The following is a 27,700-nucleotide window of genomic DNA, read 5'->3' on the forward strand; positions in this document are numbered from 1 at the left end:
AGCAATAAATACCATATAAGAAGCCAATAGAATAATTTCATATTTCGACATGCACTCTAAAACTGAAAAGGGTATGGGATAATAAATTGAAACATAGGAAAGAAAGTGAAGGACTAAAGAGAGTAAAATGCATATTATACACAAATACCACATTTCTGAGTTCTCAGGATACAAGATTATCACTCAAGTATGTGGCTTGAAAGAAATGTGGATAAATTCTTAAAAGAAAAGAATGTACCAATAATATGTAGGATAGTGACCAGACAATATAAAATAAAAATACTTAAACTTAGATTTATACAATAAATGAAAAAATAACAAAGCTATACTCTAACTGTGCCAGGTGTGGAAGAGGGAGAAATATCTGCCTTTCTCTGTGTCTGCTAGATAACAAAGATCACCAAACACCCAAGTGGATATAAGTAAACACCATAGCTCCCCAAGAGGGACTCCTGGAAAAGCAAGCTGACTAAAGGCCAGACAAGCGTACTTGGAAATGGGACATCTCTACAGATGGTGGAGGGTTTGCCAATGAGCTGGTGGTTATCACCTCCAAATGGATACTCCACAAGATTCATGGCCCCACCCCTACACGTGGCAAGCAGTTCCTCTTAGCCTTATACTTGTGCTAGGCAAGGCCTGCCTTCAAAATAAGATTGTCAATTTGGACACCTCCAGCCACCACACCAACAACAACTCTGTTGGCCGAAGAGATGACATTCTTGGAGCCCAAAGCCAGCTTCACAGGGGTCTTCTGGGTCTCAGGATTGTGGGAGATGACTGTTGCATAATTCACAGAGGCCCGAGCCAGCTTGCCCTAGTCCCCAGGCTTCTCCTCCAGACAGCACACAATAATACCTCAGCCATGGTGCCCACGGGAAGAACATTGCCAATGTTGAGCTGAGCCTTCTTGCCACAGTACATGGACTGGCCCGTGTGGATGCCATCGGCGGCAACAAACAACTCCGGCCATTTCTTGAACCCTTAGGGGTCACAGAAGACCACCTTGGAGAGGGGCACTCCGCAGCCAGGGTCTTGGAGGATGTACTTCACGATGCCTTTGATGAAGCCGTACCTCTCTCCAAAGTGTATGGCGCACAGGAGTGCAGCCCCCTTAAGGTGCTTCACCTGCATGCAGAACATGGAGCGTGTGCCCTTCCCCTGCCCAAGCATCACACGGCGCATAGCTGCTACAGAGCACGGCCCAAACAGCTTTCCTAATATTTTCTTGTCATTTTCTTTCACATCAATAGGAAGAATTACCCTACACACCACAAGACCCTGTTTATAATTGTCTTATCCACAGTATTTTTCAGATTTTTTTTTCAAATTTTTATCATCAAACTGATGTACAGAGAGGTTACAGTTTCATACGTTAGGCATTGGATACATTTCTTGTAATGTTTGTTACCTTGTCCCTCATACCCCCCTCCCCCCACCTTTCCCTTTCCCCCCCTGAGGTGTTCAGTTCACTTTCACCAAACAGTTTTGCAAGTATTGCTTTTGTAGTTGTTTGCCTTTTCCTCTCTGTTTTCCTATGGATATCATAATCTGTAACTGTGTTTAAAGCATTTCTGCGAGTAGTTAAGTTTTTGGGGAGAGAATGAGTCCACATTTCATTAAATCTATAGGCCTTTTAGAATATGATGGCTTTGAAGGCATATTCTCTATTGAAATGAAAACTGCTACTTGTTTATATAAAGATTGTGACAGATATTTGTCACTGACATGTAGACAAGCTGGACTTTAATACAGGTAATAAAATGTATGGCCTTTAGTTTTGTAAACTACTGTTAATTTTAGTTCTTAGAACAATCTAAATTCTAGAAACATATGTGACATGTGAGGGGACTGGGGGGAGGGGAGGCTTCAGCAACTTTTCCTCAACTTAGCACAATTCCATGAGAGTACGCCTTTGGCCTCCTGTGGACAGAAGGCAAGGCCGAGTGCTCTTTCATAGATTTTGGGGTTCAGGCATTGTCCCCGGGAGATCGGGGAGAAAGGGATGGTTCAGATCCCGACAGGAAACCACTTATAAATCATGCATGTAACTATTGGATTTTCGAAAACATTGTAAACTTCATGATTTTGCACATATTTTTGGCTATATCTTTGACATGTAGACAAGCTGGTCTTTAATTCAGGTAATAAAATGTATGGCGTTTAGTTTTGTAAACTACCCTTAATTTTAGTTCTTAGAACAATCTAAAGTCTAGAAACATATGTGACCAGTCCCAGTTGGACATTCATGGGAACCCCAGTATTGACTTCAAGGTAAAAGGATGTGGGAAACCATCTATGAAACATGCATGGAACTATTGGATTTTAGAAGATATTGTGAACTCATGATTTACCATACACTTTTGGCTATATCTTTATTTTTATTTCATTGTCAGCACCTTTGGGAGCAGAACTAATACAATGAGAGATTTAGCCCATTGATAGTGGTACCTATCATGTATAAGAGTATAAGTCAGGGGTTGGGGATATAGCCTAGTGGCAAGAGTGCCTGCCTCGGATACACGAGGCCCTAGGTTCGATTCCCAAGCACCACATATACAGAAAACGGCCAGAAGAGGTGCTGTGGCTCAAGTGGCAGAGTGCTAGCCTTGAGCGGGAAGAAGCCAGGGACAGTGCTCAGGCCCTGAGTCCAAGGCCCAGGACTGGCCAAAAAAAAAAAAAAGAGTATAAGTCAAATACATACCACTGCTAAAATAAACCAACAAAAGAATTCGTAAATAAACCGTAAATAAAGCAAGTGAAACTTCTCGACCCATGTCAACACTGGTAAATTCGTTTTTCCTTTTCAGTGCAGAATTCACTACTTCTTTAAAACCTCCCATTTTCTGACATATTTAGCGAAACTTACATACTTCATGCCTCTAGAAGCTCAAATTGCAGAGGGGGAAAGGCTTGTAGAGAAAGGTTTGAATATGGCTGAGAATATAACCTAGTGGTAAAGTGCTTGCCTCGTATACATGAAGCCCTGGGTTTGATTCCTCAGCACCACATATATAGAAAAAGCCAGAAGTGGCGCTGTGGCTCAAGTGGTAGAGTGCCAGCCTTGAGCAAAAAGAAGCCAGGGACAGTGCTTGGCTCTGAGTTCAAGCCCCAGGACTGGCATACGAGAAAGGAGTGAATAGACTTTTAATGAAAATAAAAATCTACAAAAAATCAAATTGAAATTCTGCCAAAGGAAAGTTCAATAACACAAATTAACCCCCACATGAAGGCTTGGACAACAGACAAGACAAAGTTGAAAACAGAGAAACTTCATATGAAAACAAGGTATACAGATATGAATATTCAGCTATACAAAGACCAAAAAAAGGAAATACAAAAGAAATATGCAAGGTCTCTAGCACACCATTATAAAAGTAACCCTGTGAACCTTGGATCCAGGTAAAAGAGAAAGGCTGGAAGGTAAAAGATATAAAGAACACATTTATTCATTTTTTTATTGTCAGACTGATATACAGAGAGGTTACAGTTTTATACGTTAGGCATTGGATACATTTCTTGTACTGTTTGTTACCTCCTCTCTCATTCTCCCTCCCCCCCTACCTTTCCCTTTCCCCCCATGAGTTGTTCAGTAGATTTACACTAAACAGTTTTGCAAGTATTGCTTTTGTAATGTTTTGTGTTTTTTACCCTGTGTCTCTCAATTTTGGCATTCCCTTTCAGTTTCCTAGTTCTAATACCAGTATACATGGTTTCCAATGTACTCAGATAAGATACAGAGATAGTGCAGGTACAACCACAGAAAGGGGATACGAGAGGATCATCAACAATAGAGGCTACGCTTTCACATCACATGTGGAAAGTAAGTATAACAGTGGTATAACAGTCATTTCCATAACATGGAGTTCATTTCACTTAGCGCCATGTTTTGTGTTCGTAGGGTATAGTTATTGGGCTCTTGTGATCCTCTGCTGTGACTAGCGTAAGTCTGTGCTAATTATTCCCTATGAGGGAGACCATAGAGTCCATGTTTCTTTGGGTCTGGCTCACTTCACCTGGTATAACTTTTTCCAAGTCCTTCGATTTCCTTACAAATGGGGCAATGTCATTCTTTCTGATAGAGGCACAAAATTCCATTTTGTATATGTACCACATTTTCCTGATCCATTCGTCTACTGAGGGGCATCTGGGTTGGTTCCAAATTCTAGCTATGACACATTGTGCTGCGATGAACATTGTTGTGCTGGTGGCTTTAGTGTGTTCTTGTTTGTGGTCTTTTGGGTAGATGCCCAAAAGTGGGGCTGCTTGGTCCTTGCTTAGCCTTCTGATGAATCTACATACAGCTTTCCACAGTGGCTGAACCAGTTTACATTCCCACCAACAATGAACCAGGGTTCCCTTTTGGCCACATCCCCTCCAACATTTGTCATTGTTAGTTTTCTTGATATAGGACATTCTACTGGGGTGAGATGGAATCAAAATGTTGTTTTGATTTGCATTTCTTTTATGGCCAGTGATGTAGAGCACTTTTTCATATGTCTCTTGGCCATTCTCATTTCCTCATTAGAGAAGTCTCTTTCTAAGTCTTTAGCCCACTCAATGAGGGGGCTATTGGTTCTTTGCGGTTTTGTTTTGGAGGAAGGTAATTTTTTTAGTTCTGCGTATATTTTAGATATGAGGCCTTTGTCCATTGTATGGCCAGTAAAGATCTTTTCCCAATCTGTGGGCTTTCTGTTTATCTTGCGAGCTATGTCCTTTGCCTTACAGAAGCTCTGGAGTTTGATGCAGTCCCATTTGTCCAAACTTTCTTTGGATTGTCGCATTTCTGGGTCTTTATTAAGGAAGTTCCGTCCTGTGCCAAGGAGCCCAAGTGTTTCTCCTACTCCTTCCTTTAGTGTTTTTAGAGTGTCTGTTTTAATTTCGAGGTCTTTGATCCACTTGGAGTTGATTTTGGTGCAGGGGGATATATAAGCATCTAGTTTTACTTTGTTGCATGTGTTTAACCAGTTTTGCCAGCACCATTTGTAAAAGAGGCTGTCTTTCCTTCATCCTATTTTTTTAGCTCCTTTTTCAAAGATTAAGTAGGCATAGTTCTGTAAGTTCATTTCTGGGTCTTCAATTCTGTTCCATTGGTTTTCATGCCTGTTCCGGTGCCAATACCAAGCTGTTTTTCTTACTATAGCTTTATAACACAGCTTGAAGTTGGGTATTGTAATTCCTCTAGCACTGTTCTTTCTGCTTAGGATCGTTTTTGCTATTCTGGGTCTTATATTGTTCCATATAAATTTCTGGATTGCTTCCTCTATTTCATCGAAAAATGGTGTTGGGATATTAATGGGTATTGCTTTGAATTTGTAGATAGCCTTTGGCATTATTGCCATTTTGATTATATTAATCCTCCCAATCCAGGAGCATGGGAGGTTTATGCATTTCCTTAGTTATGCCTTAATTTCATTTTTCATGTTTTTAAAGTTCTCAGGATAGATGTCTTCCACTTCTTTGGTTAAGGTTATTCCTAGGTATTTTATGGTTTTTGAGGCTATTGCAAAAGGAGTTGCTTTCCTGATTTCAGCCTCAGTGTTTGGGTCGTTAGCATATAGAAATGCCATTGATTTTTGAGGGTTTATTTTATATCCTGCAACTTTGCCAAAGTTTTGGATCAGCTCTAGTAGCTTGGGAGTAGCGGCAATAGTGTTCTTTAGGTATAGGATCATGTCATATGCTGTTGGGGGTTTTTAGCCTCTGCTGCAGGAGAGATGGGAAAATACGCCCTACCCGGACAGCCTCGAAGAGGGAAGGGCCGACGAACTGCCACCCAGCCCCCTTTCATCGGAGGACGCACAAACAGTCCGGGAGCAAAGTCAGCGTTAATGTTTAATGGCAGCAATGAGCTATTCTTTTAAAGGGCTCAGAGGGTGGCAGAAGGGGAGGGGCACGTGTACCTATGTAGGGCTATGAATGGACGCCTGAGCTGTCTGTCAGGGTGAAGCTCCAAGGGACCCCTCCCTAAGGGGAGTCCTACATCTACATCACAGCCCACAAGACCGCCTCTGGGTTCACCACCAGAGGCCACCTTGGCTCACACTCTGTCGAAGGCTGGGAAAAGAGGCAGGGCCAGCTAGAACCTCACTTAATGATGCAAGGCGTCAGGGAGGGTGTGCCCCACAATCTGTGAAGAGAGAAAGTTTAACTTCATCTTTTCCTATTTGGATCCCCTTTATATTTTCTTCTTGCCTAATTGCTCTGGCTAGGAATTCTACTACTGTGTTGAAGAGAAGGGGAGAGAACAGACATCCCTGTCTTGCTCCTGATTTTAAAGGGAATGGCTTGAGTTTTTCACCATTTAGAATTATGATTTCTGTTGGTTTGTCATAGACTGCTTTTATTATATTCAGGAGTGTTCCCTGGAATCCCAGTTTTTCCAGGGATTTTAGCATAAATGGTGCTGGATATTATCGAATGCCTTTTTCACATCCAGAGATATAACCATGTGGTTCTTTACCTTGCTCTGGTTGATGTGGTGGATTGCATTAATTGACTTGTGTATATTGAACCAACTGTGCATCCCTGGGATGAATCCAGTTTGATCATGGTGTATGATTTTTTTGATGACCTGTTGAAGTAGATTGGCCAGAATTTTGTTGAGAATTTTTGCATCTATTTTCAACAGGGAAATCGGTCTATAGTTCTCTTTCCGTGATGAGTCCCTGCCTGGTTTTGGGATGAGGGTTATACTGGATTCATAGAGTGTGTCTGGTAGTGAACGTTCTCTTTCAATTTCATTGAAGAGTCTGAGAAATATTGGTAAGAGTTCTGTTTTGATGGCCTTGTAGAATTCTGCTGTGAATCCGTCTGGACCTGGGCTTTTCTTGGATACTTATTGCCATTTCTATTTCAATGCTGGATATGGGTCTGTTTAGAAGGTTTAAATCTTCATGGTTGAGTTTGGAGATATCAATTTTTTCTAGGAAATCATCCATTTCTTCCAGGTTCTCAAATTTGCTAGCATAAAGGTTTGCAAAATAGTCCCTTTTTGTGTTCTGAATTTTGGTTGTTTCTGTGGTGATGTTACCTGTTTCATCTCTCATCTTGTTTATCTGGGTTTGCTACTTTCGTTTTTTGGTCAGGTTAGCCAGGGGTCTGTCTGTCTTGTTAATTTTTTCAAAGAACCAACTCTTTGTTTTGTTGATTATTTCGATTTTTTTGTCTCTAATTCAATTAATTCTGATTTGATTTAAATTATTTGCTTCCATCTATTGACTTGGGGTTTGGCTTGTTGTTCTCTTTCGAGGAGATTAAGGTGCTTGTTTAAGTTGTTGAGTTGCTGTTTCTCCAGTTTGTTGATGTAGGCACTCAGAAATATAAATTTCCCTCTAAGTACTGCCTTTGCTGTGTCCCAAAGGAGCTGGTACTTAGTTTACTCATCTTGGCTGAATTCCATGAACATTTGAATTTTTCTTCTAGTTTCTTCAATGACTCACTGATGATTCAGCAGTGTGTTGTTTAGTCTCCATGTATTGTAGGATTTTCTGCAGTGGCTGTTTGAGCTGAGCTCTAATTTTATTCCATTGTGGTCTGAGAGAATGCAGGGAATGGTTTTGATACTTATGAATTTGTACAGCTTTTCTTTGTGCCCTAAGATGTGATCTATTTTGGAGGATGTTCCATGTGCTGTCGAAAAGAATGTGTATTCAGTTGTTGCTTGATAGAATGTTCTGTAGATGTCAGTTAAGTCTCATTGGTCTATGCAGTTGTGTAGTTCTGTGGTTTCTTTGTTCAGTTTTTGGTGTGTTGATCTGTCCAGAGGTGATAGTGGAGTGTTAAAATCCCCAACTATCAATGTGTTAGGGTCAATTAGTGTTTTTACATCCTCCTGTAGGAGAGATCCTTTATTAGAATGTAGTGACCTTCTTTGTCTCTTCTTACTGTTTTTAATTTGAAGTCAATTTTATCTGACACTAGTATTGCAACTAATCTCTTCTGTCAACTATTGTAGAGCGTGAGGAGGCAAAGCAAAAACTAATGGAGAATTTCATGGCCTCCTCAAATAGAAAGATAATTGAACTTCAAGAGTCAAAAGAAAATATACTTACCCAGCTAAAAGATTTGAGAGACAGCACTCAAAACCAAATTAATGAAGTAAATGAAGTAAAGAAGTCCATGCAGGACCTAACAGATAAGTACAGCAAGGACATGGAAATCATCAGGAAAGCCCAATCAGAAGGAAAAGAGAAAAAAGAAAACTTGGAGAAAGAAGTTAATAGGCAACCTAATTAACAGAATATTAGCCCAGAACTTCCCAAATATCCAGAAGGATAGGCCTATACAGATACAAGAAGCATTAAATCACGTAACCGATCAGACCAGAACAGGACATCCCCACAACCCATGTGATCAAAACAGGATCAGTAGAGTCCAAGGAAAGAATCCTTAAATCTGTTAGGGAGAAGAAAACAATCACATATAAAGGAAAACCAATCAGAATTACCCCAGACTTGTCAGCAGAGACCATGAAAGCAAGGAGAGCCTGGAATGAGGTATGCCAAACCCTAAATAAAAATAACTACCAACCAAGAATAGTGTACCCAGCTAAACTTTCATTCATAGCTGAAGGTCAAATAAAAGTCTTCCACAGTAAGGAAAAACTGAAAAAATATATCTCCACCAAACCAACTTTGCAGAAGATCCTCAAAGATATACTATACAGGGAAAATAATCAAGATCCCACTACAGACAGAGAAATGAACCCTAAATAGAAAACCAGAATATTAGATCAAGAAATAGGAAAACACTTGGGGCTGGGGATATAGCCTAGTGGCAAGAGCGCTTGCCTCATATACGTGAAGCCCTGGGTTCGATTCCCCAGCACCACATACACAGAAAATGGCCAGAAGTGGCGCTGTGACTCAAGTGGCAGAGTGCTTAGCCTTGAGCAAAAAGAACCCAGGGACAGTGCTCAGGCCCTGAGTCCAAGGCCCAGGACTGGCAAAAAAAAAAAAAAGAAAGAAATAGGAAAACACAGCTTTTAACATGGTAGATATAATGAAAAGAATAAATGATCATCTCTCAATCCTAACTCTCAACACTAATGGACTTAATTCTCCAGTCAAACAACATAGACTCATAAGTTGGATCAAAAAATCAAGATCCGTGCTTCTGCTATCACCAATCTACACATCTATCCAGCAAAAGCAAACATCTTCTAAAAGTGAAAGGCTGGAATAAAATCTATCAAAGAACACATTTAATAAAATCAATACAGAGCCATCTCCAAATCTTCACAAAATGATTATCCAGCTATCTCTTGATAATAGGAAACCAAGAACACAAGAGCAATAAACAAGCTCTCTACAGCACATCAGAGTGAAGACAGTAAGATGCAACCACTTTTTAAGAGTAAGATACAAGCAATAAATCCCATATAAGAAGCCAATAGAATAATTTCATATTTTGGCATGAACACTAAAACTGAAAGGGTATGGAATAATAAATTCCAACATAGGAAAGAAAGTGATGGAATAAAGAGAGAACAATTCATATTATAGACAAATACCACATTTCTGTGTTCTTGGGACACAAGATTAACACTCAAATAAGTGGCTTGAAAGAAATGTGGGTAAATTCGTAAAAGAAAAGAAGGTACCAATAAAATGTAGGATAGTGACCAGAGAATATAAAAAAAATATTGAACCTTAGATTTCTACAGGAAATGAAGAAATAACAAAGCTGCAATATAACTGTGCCAGGTGTGGAAGAGGGAGAAATATCTGCCTTTCCCTGTGTCTGCTACATAACAAAGATCACCAAACACCCAAGTGGATACAAATAAACACCATAGCTCCCCAAGAGGGACTCCTGGAAAAGCAAGCTGACTAAAGGCCAGACAAGCATACCTGGAACTGGCCCACACTGATGAAACACGCTCGATGCTCTTACTCTGGTGAAGTGTGGGATGAAGGAAGCTGAGCACACATTCCTCTGAATGCACAACACAATGTCCACCACCCAGCCCAGTTGGAAAACAACATGAATGTCCAGGTGGGATTCTAGTTGAGGAAGCTGACCAAAATACTACATTCTGAGGCTCTTCTGGCCTTAAGAAAAATTAGGTACTAGCTGTGGTCCTGGAACCTCACAGAAGAGTGAGACTGATTCATGTCTCTGAGCCCATCATATTTGTAAGACCACTAACAAACTCTGTGGCATAAACAAACACAGATCCACATGAGGGACACTGGTAGGGTGAGCTGAACAATACTCTGAACATCTCTGACTTTTCCAGGGCTAGGAAAAACCTTTTCTTGATCTGCCAAAGGAGTGGTGCAGTGAGTGAGGAATGTGGTGCACTTCCTGTGAAGGGTGTGTGTCACTGTGAGGCAAGACTCCAAGGACACAAGGAAGCCCAGCAAGCACAAAGTAACACAGTTCTTCATGAGGGCCGCTTGGCCAAGCACAAGAACTAAGGGGGACACCCCTGAAATAGGTCCCCGAACACTCTGAGACTCAGAGCAAAAACAAAATCAAACAAACAACCCCCCCCAAATTCTCTGCCTTTGTCTCTGGCAAGAGATACAGCTGGAATCATGTCCATGTGACTGGCATATACCCCTTTCACTGGCAGACCCCAAAATCTTTGGGGACTCTTTCTGGATTATTTCCCTATCTAACTGATAGGGAACTACTCTGTCTTATCCTGGTTCAGAGCATTAACACACTACTTATATATCAATGGACCATGACCTTGTTTCCTCATCTTAGTACTATGAATCATGATACCATTAGCATAGAGAGATAAGTACATTAAGAACTTAGATTAAAATATTTTAATGTGTAGTTTAAAGTTAGATTACTGGGTCATAGGGAAGTGACATTTTACATTTCTTCTGTATCATTACACCATTTACCATAATCATTGCACAGCATAAAACTCCCATCAACAGTCTATAATGGTCTAGTTTCTCTACTTCCTTTCCAATACTTTTGTGTTTGGATGGCCACCATCCCAATGAGAATGAGTCCTCACATGTTCTTTTCAGGTGCATTCCATCATTTTAATTGAATATTTTGATTTATAACATGGTCTTGGGTTTAAATTATAAGTTTCTTTAATATATTCTGGATATAAAATCTTACTTAATACATGATTTGCAATGTATTTTTCAATTTCCCAGACTGATTTCTATTTTTGTTGTTGTTAAGTTTTTATTGTCAAACTGAGGTAGGTAGACTTTACACTTTCATACATTAGGCATTGGATACATTCCTTGTACTGGTTGTTACCTCCTCCCTCATTCCCCCCTCCACCTCCCCCATTCCCTTTCCACCCCTTGAGTTGTTCAGTTCATTTATACCAAACAGTTTTGCAAGTATTCCTTTTGTAGTCGTTTGTCCTTTTTTACCATGTGTCTCTCGATTTTGGTATTCCCGCCTGGAGCACAAATCTGTGTTTTCAGGCCAGCAAAGTAGATTTTTTCTTCCTAGCCAGAATCCCTGTACTGTTATAACTTATTTGGGCTGTCTTTCTGGGAGTAAAATTTTCTCTGGAGTGGGAAAACTATGATGTCGGAGGGAGCTTAGCTAGGGCTCTGCTGCTCCTCCGCCATCTTCCCAGACATCCCTCCAGACTGACTTCTTTTATTGCCTATGTCCTTTCATACATAACAAAAGCTATACTTTCTTATAGTCTCCAGTTCTTAATATCTCATTGTGTTTCCTGTAGTTTTGGTACAGAAATTTTGGCCAAGTCCAATATAGCAAAAGTTTTCCTTTGTTTGTTTTTCTTTGTGCTGTTGTTATTTTCTTCACTTTTAGTCTAGATCCAAGTCTCAGACTCAAACTTGGTATCTGCAGCCTCTTTTATTCATTGGTTAGCCCTCTTCCAGCTACGCCATTAATCCAACCACTGTTTTGTTTTCTTAGAGGTTCAAATTTCATGCTTTTTATTTAGGTCTTAACATTATTTAAGCTAATTTTTACGTCATATGAAGGTTAAACCATCTTGCTTTGAACTATTTTGTGATATTATCCTTACCTCATATCATTCGTTGGAAAGGCTATCCAACAGACTCTGAGGGAACTCTGCACAAGATGAGGGAACTTGAGATCCTCATTCATGATTATTTGAATATGTATGTATATATTTGAGTGTATGTACTATATGATTATTTGAATATATATATATATATATATATATATATATATATATATATATATATGGCTTTGGAACAAATTGTTCAGAGTATCCAGCTCTAGGATCCTGTAAGACTCCTGAAATCATTTGTTTTGGGCCTGCCAAGACACCCACAGGCAGGACTCAAAATTTAATAAATCTAGGAGTATTTTTGGTTTCTGTTTTTATATTTTTTTGTTTGGTTGTTTGTTTTTTGCCAGTCCTGGGTCTTGGACTCAGGGCCTGAGCACTGTCCCTAGCTTCTCTTAGCTCCAGGCTAGCACTCTGCCACGTGAACCACAGCGCCACTTCTGGCTCTTTCTGTATATGTGGTGCTGGGGAATCAAACCCAGGGTTTCATATATATGAGTCAAGCACTCTTGCCACTAGGGCATATTCCCAGCCCATAGGAGAGTTTTCATAGTAACAAAAAATCTTTGTTTCCAGAATCATCATTCATAACAAGCAAAGAACATTCATATCATGAGAGCTAAACACACACAAATAATTGACAAGACAGACAAGGATGCATCTCCTTCAGTGCCTATGGCTCATCTGCCTGTCATATCACTTGACAACTAAATACACCCACATGCATCTTTGAGAAATAAGGGTCATAAAACTGTGTCCATAAAGAAGTCTTGTGGATGTTTTATTAATTTTATATTCATTTTAGCTAAACCATAAAATTAGACATACTTTTAAAGTACTATGTGATGTTTTAATTAAAAAATACATTGTGCAATGTTTAAATTATGATAAAGATATCATGCTCAGGGTTACTTCCATGGAATGTAAAGATTTAAAATACTTTAACTTTGTGAAATGTAAGGTATATTATTATGATCTCATGGCAAACTAATAGGAAATCATGCACTAGTACTTCTCATACCTATCTAGTGATAACGAAGTATGGTTTGACTGACCTCTTGTGATTCCTCCATCCTTATGTTTTCCCCAGACTCTGATAATCAGTTTTTCTCTTTTTCACCTTGATGAGACCATTTGATATTTCATATGTGAAGATCATCCATTGTTATCTCTCCATGCCAGGCAAATTGCATTTCACTTAATAATCCCCAGTTATACCATAATTCCATTGATGACAAAATTTCATTCATTTTATGGCAAGTTTAAAAGTACATATACACATGTATATGCACATTTATATGTATATAGGAATACATACAAACAATATGCATATATACTCATATTCTTTTTATTATGTTATGATCCTAAGTAATTATACAAAGGAGTTGCTATTCAACAAACTACTTTATAAAAATAAATCATTTTGACCAGTTTCACCCCTTTCAAAATCGTCCCCACTTCCTCCCAACCCCCACCCTCACTTTTCTTAACTTTGTACTCTATATATTGAATTTTATGACTACATTCTCTCCTACTTTCTCTCCTCATTTCTCTACCGCTCTCCCCTTGATCCCACTCATCCCCTTTTTCCGTTTATCAATTGGTGAGCACTAAGGATGTTTCTATTACCTAGAAGTTGTACATACCAGCAATATGCCTGTGGATGCAAATGTTGCTTCAATTTTTGAATTTCATTTCATTTCATTCATTTGGTACATCCCATTAGGGAGATTTGCAGATCATAGGTTAGTTTTGTTTGTACTTGCCTGTCCATATTGTTTTCCAGAATGGACTAATTTATATTTCCATCATCAGGATTAAGAAAACTACTTACATGATCATATAAAATGCGATTTACTGAAATGACCTCCAAAAAGAGGAAACAAGAGAAATGGACATCCCACTTTTAAGAGATAAACTGAGAGCTAAACAATGGTTAAAATATAGAGATTCAATATTAGATAAATTAAGGAAAGGAAAGGGGAAAGAAAGGAAATGTGATTAATAATGTGTATCTGCTTGGATATTATTGCTACTTCTGAGCATCCTTGAAGGTAGCTATTATGGCTTACTTGTTACAGCCTGTGATAATTATTAATCAGTGACTTTCATTACTGATATATGGTAATTTTATTTGTGGTTTTCTCTTGAGTTGAGCCGAACTCTGCTGATCAGAATCTTCTGCAGTTACCAGTAGATTTCACTGGCCAAATGATATAACCATAAGTGCTGTCGTCTTCCCCTTTGGTCTACAATGAGGCAGCCTGGAGTTTCTGTAGGCTTGACTTGAGGTTAATTTTATTACTTTAAATAACCCTCTTTGTACTCTTTTCCCCTGATAACTTTTCAAGTAATCTAATTGGTTTCATCATACCATTTTCATAAATGCCTACAAAATATTTAAATTATATTTATGCACACTCCTTTACTCTCTCTTTTTGTCCTTTCCCAAACACTCCCCATTTCACATTCATATCACCTATTCTGGGCAGTGAAGGGCTATATTCCTCATAAGAGGCATAACGTGATATTTGTTTACTTTTGTAGGCTGGTATATTTCACTGATTATGAGCAGCCCCAGTTCTATCCACTTTCCTGCAGTCAATTTTTTATGACTGCACAATTGAGTGTATCACAATTTATTTGTCTATTTTTGGCTGATGAATACATGGGCTTATCCCATCGTTTTTCAATCATGAATATTGTTACTATGAACATGGATTTATAGGTATATTTATTGTATATTGACATGTTCCTTCAGATAAATGCCAGGGAATATCTGAGAGAGAGAGAGAGAGATATCAGGATAATATGGTGTTTTATTTTGGGGTTGTTTTGTAGCACACATGATGGTTTTCACCATCTGTTAAGCAGTTAAGCTGCAAATTCTTTAACAACCTTAAAGCCAGACTCCCTACAGCACTTGTAAAATCCTAGAACGAAGCTATCTACAAATTAAAGAAGCTACTCTGTTCTGTGCCTGGCCTTGGGAAGGACTGCACAAAGTACGAGATAAAAGGACACTAGAAACAGACCCAGACTGTCAATCACCCAATTACCAGTACAGCTTGTAAAAGCACAGACAGCTGGGAAACTCCCTTGATAACCTTTGACCTTCCTAGAATGCCCCTAGCCCCAAGCCAATCAGCCTTCGGTCCATACCCTAATTCTGCCCAAATACCTGCTTGCTGTAAATTTCGTAGTTTTTGCCTTTATAGGCCCTGTAAAAATCCAGCTCAGGCTTCTTCCCTATCTCTGCTGCGTCAGTGTAAGGGACGAGGCCCAAGTTACAACTCGCCTGATTAAAGCCTTGCTTTTGCATTTCGGAACGTCAGGCTCTCAGTGGTCTTCTTGATGAGTTTCTCTCGACTTGGGCATTACAGTACCATCTCAGGAAAATCCTAATGTTGGTTTTCCAATACTTCTTTGGTTTTCCCATCACCAAGTATTTACATTTCCTTGAGATGACAGCACAGAGGCACAAAATGGACAGATGATTAGGCTACATGTCCTAGGACAAAGATGTCAAAAATTGTACAAGAAGCACAGAGGCTTAGAGGGCCCTGAGAGTTGAAATGATGTGGGAGTATAATAGTGACAGGCAAGGCATGGATCTGACCTAGGAATGGCTCCCGGAAGATGAGCCCATGCCAGTACCAAGGCCTAACAGAGGATGTAGGGATTGAACAACAAGGTGTGCTGCTGATTGTGTCTACATGTGCACATGACAATGTGGGAAGGGAGATTTCAGCCTCTAGTTTGTCATGTGTGAGGAGGCAGCCAGGACATTGGACCCTGAGAGGTGACCCTGCATCCTTCACAATGGAATAGAACATGGAACCCAGAGAACCAGGCAACTGTAACTTACAGTCCCCTCAAATCAGTTCACTTGGCCTGTGACACAGAAGCGAGAAAGATGTTCTCGTGCTGTTTTCGAAGGCCAGGAGACTCAAGTCTCAGCCAAGAGAGCTTTGGGTGCCTCTCTCAAAGCTGCAGAAAATGGATCAGCACCAAGCCACAAGTGCAACATCGCAGGCCTGTTTCCAGGATGAAAGCAAGACATGTCCAAGGCCACTCGGGCAAGGTACACTCACTCTAGAAAACCTATTCTACCCAATCCTGGTCCAATATAGAACCGTCTCGTATGCTTCCCACTGCCTATCCTGAGAAAATATTTGTTTGTGTATAGTTTTCAATCCACTATATCAGAGTGACTCAATTTTAAGCGTGTTCTGATGTCCATGTTTGAAAGATCCCTTCTTTTTCATCAACTTAGTGTGAAAATGATTCAGCCAGCTGGAGCCCTGGAGCAGGCCTGCTGGAGATGCTGGTTTTCAACCTAGTCCCTGCCTACCAGAAAGGCGATCTCTTCTTTGTAAGGAACGTGCTCCATAACTACAGACAGTGGGGGACAATGGAGCAAGTGTTGGACATTATATTTGAAAAGTGAGTGTTCCCCATTCAAACCCAAGTTTGCTCACCCCTACCTGGCTGAGTCTTGCAATACTTGGCACCACTCTGAGTCTCTGTATTTCACTGGGGTCTTCTAATGGGAGCTTGGCATGAAACAAAGTAGTACACACACTGGCCAGTTTCTGAGGCCTGCCCCACCCAGGACATTTCATTTCCTCAGAAGCTACTGGAGCCTCAGCATTCTGCTTACTGAGAGGCTAGGATTATAGGCTGTATCAGTGGCACCCAACTTCCACCCTTACCTTTGTGAGTCCCAAAATATGACATTTCCCATTAGTAAATAAGGTTTCAGTAGCTATCTTGGATGCCTGTGAATTTTTACAGTATATAGAAAAGCCTGGGGTGGTGGGTTGAACTGAGGGTGAATCACTGCTGAGGCCTCAAAAATGGAATATGTTGGCTCACTTATAACCCCTAATGCATTTAGGGTGTGTGTGTGTGTGTGTGTGTGTGTGTGTGTGTTTGTGTGTGTGTGTGTATTCCAGGGCTGCTATTTGAACTCCAGGCCTAGGTTCTGCTCCTTTCGTGCTCAGGGCTAGTTCTCTAAAATTTATATCACATGTCTGATTTTGGCTTTTGTGGTTCATTGGACAAAAGTGTCCTTAGACATTTTCTGAGTAGACTGACAAATCACTCCGTGTTCCTCAGATCTCAGTCTCCTGATTAGCTAGGATTCTAGTCGTGAGCTATTGGCACACTTACTGAGGACACACACATAAGCCTCTTAGCACAATGTTCACTGATCTGTATAGACAAGTGTCAGTTGTTTTGAATTTTCCATTCCCAATCTAGCACCTACTCAGTCCCAGTTAGAAAGGGAGACCCATAGAGCTGACTCCCTCCTCTCCTCCCACAGGTACAAATCCCTCCACTGGAACAATGCAGAAGATGAGCAAGTAAAGAAGTAAGTGCACTTTTGCACACAAAAGTTATCCCCTGGAAAACAGGAAGAGTAAGGCTTCTAAATAAAAGTGCCACATTCTATATTGCATACAACTGCTGATTTCCACCATAGGGTTGAGAACCTGGTTGTCAGTGGTGGCAGAGGACACACCTGAAGGAGGGCTTGTGGACTCACAGATGACAGTGAGGCCTGTGTGCAGAAAGTCAGATCCTCTGAGGAAATAATATACTCATTGCCTGTTACAGTGATAGTTTTAGAGAATTGTCTTCCAGAAACTTCTAGAGTGGGTTGTGAAGACCAACCTGTTCTAGGTAGTTTCCTCTCTCTTCCCTCATTGCACATCTGCATATAAGAGTCCAGCCAGAAAGGGACTATAGTGGGAGATTCAAGGTGGGGAGGGTTGGCTCTCCATCTCCTTGTCACCAATCTGCCCACAGCACCCTTTGTTCCATCTTTACCATGTGGATGGACTTCTACCCAGCTGATTTCCACGCTCACAAGAACAGAGACAGCGTCAAAGAACTATTGCACTATACCAAGCTCCACATGCCCTCCTCAGACCGGCTCTTCCGACTACACATTCTTGTGGATGAGCTGCAGGAGCCTGTGAGGAGGAAGGGGAAGAAAAAGGGAAAGCAGTCCTTGTGCAGGCGCCTGAGGGCTTGTGAGTAGGGAAGGAACCTGGGTCTCTAGGGATGGGCCTGAATGCCCAGAAGGCTGAGCAAACCCAGCTTGGCCAAATGTCCTTTTATGAATATTCGCTGCCAGGTGAAGTCTGTTCTCATTTTCAAAGTACTTGGGCATTGCCACTGATTAGAATCACTACCTTCTCATCAGTGTTCAGTCCAAACTCAAATTTTTCAGCCTCTTCCACTGGATCCTCATGGAAGTGTAGTCCCACCTTTACTTACAGTGTTCTCTTCAATAATTTTGTACCTATTTTTATTTTCAGGTTTTGGCCACAGAGGAGCAGGTTCTCCTGACCTCCCAATAAAGAACACATCGGGGATGTCAGGGATGGTGATGGATGGAGAGCTGGAGCCAGCACTGGACTCCAGCAAGCAGATACAGGAAATCCATGTGGACCTCCAAGTGCTTCTGAAGCCCATTTGTAACACAGGTGAACCTGTAGGTACCCAAGAAGAAGAAGAAAGTGATTTAGAATGTCCTCCTGTGACTTCCACAGTCAGCACAGAGCAGCTCCCATGTATTAAAGCCAGCACTCCTCTTGGTCTGCTGGATCAAGCAGCCCCGGGGCTACTGGAAAACATGCCCACGCTGTGCTCAGGAGAACCCTTAAAGCAGGTCAAAATGTTAGAGTCCACTGAGGAAAGTAAATCTGTCCTCAAAGATTATCTGGAAAAATCCATCCTGCTGCAGCAGAAGCAAACTCCTATTGAGAAAGTAGAATCTGCCCCTCTTTCACATCAGGAAGGAAATGTTAGCTTGAAGGAAGAGGTAGATTCCTGTGAGCACTGGGACCTACAGTTCCTTCCTGACAGCAACCTGGAGGCCCCTGTAGACTTAGATATTCCCTCCACTATTCCCCAAAATTTCTCTGTTTTTCTTTTTGCCCTGGTTTGTGTAAAATTTTTATTCTATTTATTCTCATAAGTTAATAAAATGTTAATGTTTACATTATGTTGTATTGTACAGTTCATGAATTTCCAAATACTGTGGATTTTTTAACCCTGCAATCTGATGCTCCAGACACATGTGTGTCCTGCCTGAGTGGGGAAAACACAGAGTGACCTGGAGCTGTACAAGAGAACTCAGCGGATATACAGGGAAATGCTAAGTGCACAGAGAGTGGCAAGGAGTCCAAGCAATGACTCCATGGGGTGGTAGGGTGGCTACTAAAGCTCTAGCACATGGCATATCACATGTTCTAGAAAGGGGTTCTGTCAACTACCACAAATGCCAGAGTAATTGTAGTGGTATGTGGGACTCCCTTCCAACCGTGAATTCAAGTGTGTATATAGATCATCATGCTTTGTGCAAATATGTAAGAAGATTTTACCTCTAGTAACATTAAGAGACTTCTTTGTGGAGAATATATTTGAAAAAGTACATAGAAAATATGTACACTGAAAAGGAAAAACCATCATCAACATACCAAAGTTGATATACATAAAGTCATGCCAGGTGTAACAGCCCATCCCAGTAATGCAAGCTTCAAGTGTGGCCTGTTCTAAAGCTGGGAGTTCAAGGCATCACCAGTAGAGAAGTCTGAAAGACACTTACCCAGCGAAACAGCCTAAGTCAGGAACTAGAGGTGTGGCTCAAGTTACATATCCAAACATTGGGGGCTAGGAATATGGCGGAGTGGCATCAGTGCTTGCCTTGTATACATGAAGCCCTGGGTTTGGTTACTCAGCTCCACATATGTAGAAAATGACCAGAAGTGGCACTGTGGCACAAGTGGTAGAGTGCTAGCCTTGAGCCAAAAAGAAGCCAGAGATCGTATTCAGGCCTCGAGTCCAGTCCCCAGGAGTGGCAAAAAAAAAAAAAATATATATATATATATATAATATATATCATGTCTAAGTATTGTATAAAAAATAAGCAGGAGGGCTGGGAATGTGGCCTAGTGGCAATAGCACTTGCCTCGTATACTTGAAGCCCTGGGTTCGATTCCCCAGCACCACATATATAGAAAATGGCCAGAAGTGGTGCTGTGGCTCATGTGGTAGAGTGGTAGCCTTGAGCAAAAGGAAGCCAGGGACAGTGCTCAGGCCCTGAGTTCAAGGCCCAGGACTGGCCACAAAAAATAAATAAATAAGCAGGAATTTGAGAACCTGACTTGGAATTCCACTAATGGCAGAAAAAATGAACCCATTTAATACATGAAATTTTGGCAATGGCAGTTCTAAACCAAGGAAAATAGATGAAACGGAAAAATTTCATATAAGTTTAAACAAAACACATGACTTATACATCAGATCTGGATGCAAAATTGAAAAACAAATTAAGTTTCCCTCATACACTAGCTCGTGGTCATTAATTGCTGAGAAGTCCCAAGATAACAGTGAAGGAATTTCGATCATACCAGTCATACCAATGTATGGAACCGAATCCAGGCTATCATAGCTTGTTACTTGGAGACTCTGACCCCAAGGTTGCTCAATTCATCACCACCTTAGTTCATTTCAGGAAACACATTTGCACATGCAGAAATATATTCACTGACATTCTCAGCCTAGCCAGATCACACTCTCACTCTGCTACCATGCGACAGGTTTGCTGCTATAACACCACATTCTCCATCTATCCCCATCTCTGTCCCCAGCTCCTTGACTTCTGTCCATCTTAGTAGAAACTGCAGACTGAGCACACTCAATGCTATAAACAACAACCATGATTGGCCACCCTGTGGCCCCATTGGAACCACTGCTAACACTGAAGACACATGCCATCTGCCATGCAAATGTGTTATTTATGCCCTTTCCTTGTTGAACACCTTAGAAAGAAGCTGTGATGGTGTTTGTTTTGTTTGGTTTAGTTAGGTTTGGTTTTTGCCAGTCCTGGGGCATGAACTCAGGGCCTCAGCACTGTCCCTGGCTTCTTTTAGCTCCAGGCTAGCACTCTACCACTTGAGGCACAGCGCCACCTCTGGCCTTTTCTGTGTATATGGTGCTGAGGAATCAAGCCCAGGGCTTCATTTATAGGAGGCCAAAATTTTAAAACAAGGCCATATTTCCAGCCCTGTGATGATGTTTGGTATAATCTGTTTGTTTTGTTGGTTGGAGTTAACAGTAATACTTTTCAGTGCAACATGTCTGATTTCTTTTTGCTGCTCTTTCTTTTTTTTTTCTTTATTGTCAAAGTGAAGTACAGAGGGGTTACAGTTTCATATGTATGGCAGTGAGTACATTACTTATCCAACTTGTTATCTCCTTCCTGTTTTTCTCCCGCCTTGGCCCACCCCATTTCCCTCTCCACCCAATGAGTTGTAGAGTTGGTTTATACCATATGATTTTGTAAGTATGGCTTTTGCATTGGTTTGTATTTTTATCCTTTGTCTCTCAATTTTGGTATTCCTTTTCCCTTCCCTAGTTCCAATAAAGGTATGTACAATACCCAGGCTATTAAAATCAGTTACACTGATATCAGGGGTAAAACCAAAGGAAAGGAATGTGAGGGAGAAAAAGGTACGGTTTCATATGATATATTGCTCCTCCATGACTGGTCCCTCAGCATCAGTTGATGCCTCAGTTTTGACTCACAAGGATTCTGATGTACTCCTTCACCATGGTTGGTCTGTTAATAGCTGTACCGTTCTCATCACTTCTTCCCTTATTGGCTCCTTTAGGAAGCAGCTGCGGCAGACCTTCATGCTACTTCTTTTTCAGAGGTCTCTGCAAGACAGGAAAGATAGGAAGGATAGGAAAGAAAAAGGGAAGCCATGCCATTGTGAATATTCACTAACAACATGATCCTCTTTATTCTTAAATTTTAAAACCTCAAAGAAACTTTACTGCTGCCTAGGCTCACAGATGGAAACCTAAGGCTCCAGAAAAGCAATAGCTTACAGGAAGATAGAAGACAAAAGGGAGAGGCTCAGATTGGGCTTATGTCCAGAAATACCTTAGCTTCTTTTCAGAAACCTCTATCCTGCTTTCCAGAGGAGCTGAACATGTTTACATTCCCATACAGATTTCCTTCTTTCAGCTATATGAGCTATAAGAAGAAGCACTCATTGTTTCTCATTGCAGGTCAGGTGGCAGATGAAACTCGCAAACCAAAAACACTTACAGGGAAGGGGATCAATTGAGGTGGGGATAGACACATGTTGAGAGACAGTAGGAAAATATCACTTCTGTTCAGAGTATCTCTTGAGAAACGTGGCTCACTGGATTCTGCTACCAGATTGGTCAGTTACATCTCAGAACAAGAAATTACAAGGCTGTGCTTCATCTAGAAAGAGATCCTTAAGCATCAAGGTTCAACAGGAGTGAGACCTCTTCTGGGCAAATTGGTATCCTTGGGAGATTTTCAACCCTGGAAGTTCTTCACTTCAACCTCTTTTAAATCTACTTAATCAAATCAACTTTGAAAATTAACTCTAGTGTGGGCACTGGTGCCACATACCTGTAGCCATATCACACTTGAACACCAACGCACACAGGAAAGGCCAATTAACCACCATAAAGACTGAAAATGAAGCTCTGAAAAAAGGGGTTGAACACTATACTTAAGATTAAAGCCCAAGGACACTGCTCAGTCCATAAGCTTAAGACCTTGAACCTAGACAAAAAAAAAATTCAACTCTAAAAACATACTTATATGCTTGATACTTATACTAGGCATAATGCTTTTATTTCTATTGTGAGTAATCTGTGGATATATAAAGCCAGTCTACTGTTATATCCCTGATCTACTTTTCAACCTTATAATGTCATGATAAATGAGTTGCATTCCTTAATAGCTTGGAGCTGGTGGGACAGAAACATATACAATGGGAGATGAAATTCAGGTCTCTGGGCAGTTGTATGTAAACAGAAGGTCGTGGAAAGGAAGGAAGAAAGGAAGGAAAGGAGGTTGGAAGGGAGGGAAGGAGGGAAGAAGGGAAGGAGGGAGGGAGAGAGGGAAGGGAGGTACACGTAAGGAAGGAAAGGAAAATAATCAAAGTTAAATGAGAATAAGTAAGAATAGGAAGTAGGAACATGTGGAGAATGGAATATTGGGAGCCTCTCAACCTATGAAAATTGCTCTTTCATTTGGAAGAAAACTATACTAATGAATGCCATTCTACTATTATGACCACTGAAACAGAAAGTGCAGGCAGGCCAGCGTGTACTTTGGATGGCAAAGGCCCAATGACACACTTTAATATTTAGTTATGAGGATCTAAATGAAAGATAAAATGGCTTGATATTTCTGCTTATTGTTGGAGTTGGCAATTAAAGGACAGAACAGCAATCACTTAAAAGTGGGCTGAATGAAATGTGAGGACAGAGGCAGGTATAGATGTCAGAATAGAGTAAATGCCAAGAATCATCTTAGTCAAGTATTGTGACTCAGATGCTGTGGTCTCTGTTTTGCTTGCAGTTCAGGTACAGAAAATCACACTGGTTGTCTGCCGTCTTCATAAACCTCACTTCATCACAAGCTTCCCACCAGCTCTTGTCATCTCTTCAATTTCAGAACAAAGAAGTCAATTCTGTTATTGCTCAGCCTAAGATAGGCTCTACCTCTTCAATACAAGTCACATCCGCAGCTCTGAACAGGAAAATGGAGGAAAGGTAAGTACTTATTTCAGTTCCATACTTCATCCAAGATGAAGTGCTTTATTCAAAGGGCTATGGGGAACGCAAGAAACAGAATTTTCCTTCTGAGAAGGGAATGCTGGTGACCTCTACTCTGGAAATGTAAAATGGTGTTAACCAGATTTCTCTGTTTGATTAATCAAAGACACATATTTGCCCTTTCATTTCACACTCAGATCTGTTACACTGAAAAAAAATGGTGATTCTTACTGTTCATTTCAAAGGAAATATGTATGTTTATATTATTTCTCAGATCTAACATCATATAATAACACATTTTTCCTTGGTTCTCAAAATATACTACATTGCATTTTTCATGGATCAAATGACAAAATAAATGATGGTTCAATTAGTAATGGTCGAGTAGGCCTTCAGAAGGAGGGTAGGATTAAGGGCAAAGGCATGGGAAATCCACTAAGAGAAGAAAAGGGTGATGCAGCATTGCTGCAGTAGGTCTTGGGTGTGAGAGAAGGACGTGTTGCCAGAGAGATAGTGCAGGACCATTACGTAAGAACATTAACAACAATTCTGTAAGGTATCGTCTGGATGCTCTGTGGCATATTAAATAAGGACTTTGTTGTTCCCATTCCCCAATCACAAAAAAAAATGCCATTAAAATCATATGGTGCATATGACTTATGACATCTCAACACACAGCCTAGGGAAGAGAAAGATTGGAATACACAGCATATTCCTTCCATTTATTGCATTACCTCAAAGTGGTTGTGTCACTCTATATCAAAATTGAGAGACAAAGGATAAAAAGACACCAACTCCAAAAGCAATACTTACAAAACCATTTGGTGTAAACCAACTGAACAAGTCATGGAGGAGAGAAGGAAAGAGGGATGGAGGAGGAGGGAAATGAGGGAAGAGATAACAAATTGTATAAGAAATGTACGCATTGCCTTACATATGAAACTGTAACCCCTCTGTACATCAGTTTGACAATAAATAATTATCCAGAAAAAAATCACAAAATCACAATCAATAAATAAATAAAATGAAGATACAATGGAAAAACGAGATCAATTCTTTAATCTAAATATCAAAAAATGTCGACTTGGGCTGGGGATATGGCCTAGTGGCAAGAGTGCTTGCCTCTAATACAGGGAGCCCTAGGTTCGAATCCCCAGTACCACATATATAGAAAATGGCCAGAAATGGTGCTGTGGCTCAACTGGCAGAGTGCTAGCCTTGAGCAAAAAGAAACCAGGGACAATGCTCAGAGCCTAAGTCCGGGACCCAGGACTGGAAAAAAAAAATAATATGTCAACATGCAGAAGAAAGGAATGGTTACTCGGGGACTCCAGAAGATTGAGATTCCCTGAGATACTCTTAGGTCCTATGTTTCTTAGAAAACCTTTTGGGAACTCCTGAACAATGAGGAAAAGGGCAGACAAGAGGCACATGAAGAAGTGCTCGTCATCAGTGGCCATAAAAGATATGCAAATCAAAGCAACATTGTTCTAATGAAAAAATGTTCAATGTGGAACAGTAGCAGTTAATGGGATATACATGATTTCTTCCTTATAGAACTTCATGTTTGATGAGGAAAATAAATAAACTTAGTATTAGAGATTCTGATGGAGAGTTGCCTTGGGTAGGATCAGTAAAACTTCTCTTTTTCCAGTTCAATTTATTAAAAACCATAAAAGCGTGGCTCCTGCGGTGGTAGCTGCGACTTCTCCCGCCCCATCATTCTGCCGCCCGCCCGGCGCGCGGCCCGCCGGGCCCTCCACCGGGCTCAGCGCCTCTGCCGCGCCGGCCCGCCAGCTCCCAAACTTTCCTCCTCCGCCCCCCTTCGATCCCCGCGGCCCACTCGGCCTTCGCCGCCGCTGCCGCCCCCGCCGCCTCCGCCACTCCCTCCCCTGGGCCGCCGGGGCTTGGATCTCTCCCGGCGGCGGCGGCGGAGGAGGAGGCTGCCGGCGGGGAGAGCGCAGGTTGGCGCGGGGGGGGGGGGGGGGGGGGGGCGGTGTCCCGGCAACTCGGCAGATGCTGAGGAGCAAGTTAAGCTGGGCCGCCCGGCGGGGCGCGCGGCAGTGAGGAGTCGGCGCGGCGGGCGCGTGAGGGCAGCGGGCGCCGCTTTCTCCGCCTCTGCCACCGCCGCGGAGCCTGGCGCTTCCGCTTGCCGCTCCTCCTCAGCCTCGGCAGCGGCGGAAGCCGAAGCCGGGCGCCAGTCCGTCCGTACCGCCTCAGCTGCGTACCCCGCCGGCCGGGACGCCCCCTCCCCGCGCGGGCGGAGAGTGCGCGGCCGCCTCCCCTCCCCCTCTTTCTTCTCCTCCCTGGTCGCCGCCGCCGCCCGCCCGCGCGTGGCGGGATGGACGATCAATCCAGGATGCTGCAGACTCTGGCCGGGGTGACCCTGGCCGGCCACTCGGTGCAGGGGGGCATGGCCTTGCCGCCTCCCACGCACGGCCACGAAGGGGCGGACGGCGACGGCAGGAAGCAGGACATTGGCGTCATCCTCCACCAGATCATGACTATCACCTACTAGAGTTTGGAGGAGGCACAAGCAAAGAAACATGCCCTGAACTGTCACAGAATGAAACCCGTGCTCTTCAGCGTCTTGTGTGAGATCAAAGAGAAAACAGATTAAAACAACCAAACAGCAAAGCAGGAGAATACTATGATGTTGTCTTGAAAGAAGAGAAACAACATAATTGTTTTAAGAAGATTTTAATTGAAGTTAAAGTGCCATGGTGTTTTGAAGACTGGTTTGGTCCTGGTGCTGTTCTGTGGCAGTGGAGCCCCAGATGCCTGGCCAAGCATCCCTTACCGACATCTGGAACCAGTTGCAATACATCACTGTCAAAACTGCTTTCTAGGGCTGGGGATATAGCCTAGTGGCAAGAGTGCCTGCCTCGGATACACGAGGCCCTAGGTTCGATTCCCCAGCACCACATATACAGAAAACGGCCAGAAGCGGCGCTGTGGCTCAAGTGGCAGAGTGCTAGCCTTGAGCAGGAAGAAGCCAGGGACAGTGCTCAGGCCCTGAGTCCAAGGCCCAGGACTGGCCAAAAAAAAAAAAAAAAACTGCTTTCTATACATATCTGCATTTACACATTAGTTACTCACGCAGCACTCATCAAAAAAGCTGAACAATCTTGACATGGTGTCCCTTGTGGAACTGCAAAGGTGAACCGAAGTTGGGAGGCAGTGTCTCCAGTCACTGTCTGCTGAGCTCTTAGAACAGGAAGCCTGATTAAAAGTGAAAGGAAGAATTTATCAGTTGTGAGGGCTCCGTAGACTTTAGTACATTTTTTATTTATTTACAGAAGGGAGATTTTGTGTTAAGTAAAACATGTAATGTGCACAGTCACCTATTTTCTTACAAACTTGAAAAGCATTTCTTTTAGTTTGAAAAAAGATTACACTGCATGTTGATTTTCTATTAGCTACATAATTTCTTTTATATATATATATATATTTTGTCGGGGGCGGGGAAGGGGATGAGGTACTAAAGATGGAGTCCAGATTCTTATGCATGCTAGGCAAGTACTGCCCTGCTGACTGACATTTCTAACCCCTTGTGTATCATTTTCAAGAAAATTTAAATTTAAAGCCCAACTATGAAGAATTATAGATAAGATATTCGCTATCATTTATGTCTGTAAAGTTTTATTGAAGATAGCATAAAAATTTAAACATGTGACCTTTGTAATGTTTGTGCTTAATAATTTTCAAAGTGCTGATAGTAAAGGTAACTTACCAGGTGTTTTGTATTTGTAAATTTATGGAGCCTCTGAAATGAAAGTTTTGTGAAAAAACTTTTTAGTTACACAGAAGCCTTTGCTATAACCTCTTTTACAACAACAACAGTAACAGCAATGTTGATAATACATTTATTGTGCTCTTTATGTTCGAAAAAAAATCTTTTAATGTGTAGTTTAAAGTTGGATTACTGAATCATAGGGAAGTGACTTTTTCATTTCTTGAGTATCATTACACCATTGATCATAATCATTACACAGCATAAAACTCCCATCAACAGTGTACAAGTGTTCCAATTTCTCTACTTCCTTTCCAATACTTTTATGTTTGGATGGCAAC

At 41.5% G+C, this 27,700-nt stretch overlaps 1 long non-coding RNA gene and 1 pseudogene across 1 annotated transcript in view; both read right to left on the reverse strand.

Moving 5' to 3' along the window:
* Positions 1 to 628: 628 nt before the first annotated feature.
* On the reverse strand, positions 629 to 1,185 carry LOC125361741 (annotated as a pseudogene).
* Positions 1,186 to 26,688: 25,503 nt separating this feature from the next.
* LOC125361821 overlaps positions 26,689 to 27,700 on the reverse strand; it is a 28,207-nt gene continuing 27,195 nt past the window's right edge. The window contains exon 3 of the long non-coding RNA XR_007212996.1: positions 26,689 to 26,848. This is a non-coding gene — a long non-coding RNA (uncharacterized LOC125361821). The remainder of the gene's footprint in view (positions 26,849 to 27,700) is intronic.

The sequence above is a fragment of the Perognathus longimembris genome, chromosome 13, assembly GCF_023159225.1.
Source record: "Perognathus longimembris pacificus isolate PPM17 chromosome 13, ASM2315922v1, whole genome shotgun sequence".
NCBI classification, from domain to species: Eukaryota; Metazoa; Chordata; class Mammalia; order Rodentia; family Heteromyidae; genus Perognathus; species Perognathus longimembris.